Source organism: Octopus bimaculoides, chromosome 5 (assembly GCF_001194135.2).
Source record: "Octopus bimaculoides isolate UCB-OBI-ISO-001 chromosome 5, ASM119413v2, whole genome shotgun sequence".
In the NCBI taxonomy this organism is placed as follows: Eukaryota; Metazoa; Mollusca; class Cephalopoda; order Octopoda; family Octopodidae; genus Octopus; species Octopus bimaculoides.
In genome coordinates this window covers 77,980,242-77,980,898 of record NC_068985.1, presented here as the reverse complement: position 1 = coordinate 77,980,898, position 657 = coordinate 77,980,242, and the positions used below count along the sequence as shown (strand labels likewise).

Here is a 657-nt window from a genome sequence, read left to right as displayed (position 1 = left end):
ACACACACACACACACACACACACACACACACACACACACACACACACACACACACATCGAAATGTTAGCGTCAAGTAGCGTTGAGGCATAAGAAAAATTTACGTTAGTTGAAATATGTCCCAAACATATTTTAACTAACCTAGATATATATAAAGAGAGAGAGAAAGAGAGAAAGAGATAGATAGATAGATAGATAGATAGATAGATAGATAGATAGATAGATAGATATGCATTTATGAACTTGTGTTGCAAGATTCCTGTTGTGAAGCCGTGTGTTGAAACAGATATTGTTGTATTTCGGGACAGTTTTTTTTGCCAAATAAACATATGCACTATATATTCGTTCTTCACTCGTTTATTACTGTTCATATTCTAACTCATGTCCATTGTCAGGAAATCTTTCGTTATACAACTGTGACCTTTTCAACGACACTTTCTGTCTTCGTGTGTGCTCTTACCCCGCTTAGTCCATTCTGCTCTTTGATGTGTATCCTTATGCGCAAGTGTTTGCGTCTGTATTTGCGTGTGTATGTGTGCACGGGCGGGTGAATTATAAACATAATTATAATTAGGGGGTCAGCTAATTGCTTCACCACAAACCGAATTTAGAAATAGGAGTTAAAAATTCCTTTTCTTCTGCCGTCAGAATATCCCCT

At 37.1% G+C, this 657-nt stretch overlaps 1 protein-coding gene across 2 annotated transcripts in view; it reads right to left on the bottom strand.

Moving 5' to 3' along the window:
- LOC106883247 (S-crystallin SL11-like) overlaps window positions 1-657 on the bottom strand; it is a 24,055-nt gene that overhangs the window by 511 nt on the left and 22,887 nt on the right. The gene's annotated exons all lie outside the window — the stretch shown is intronic.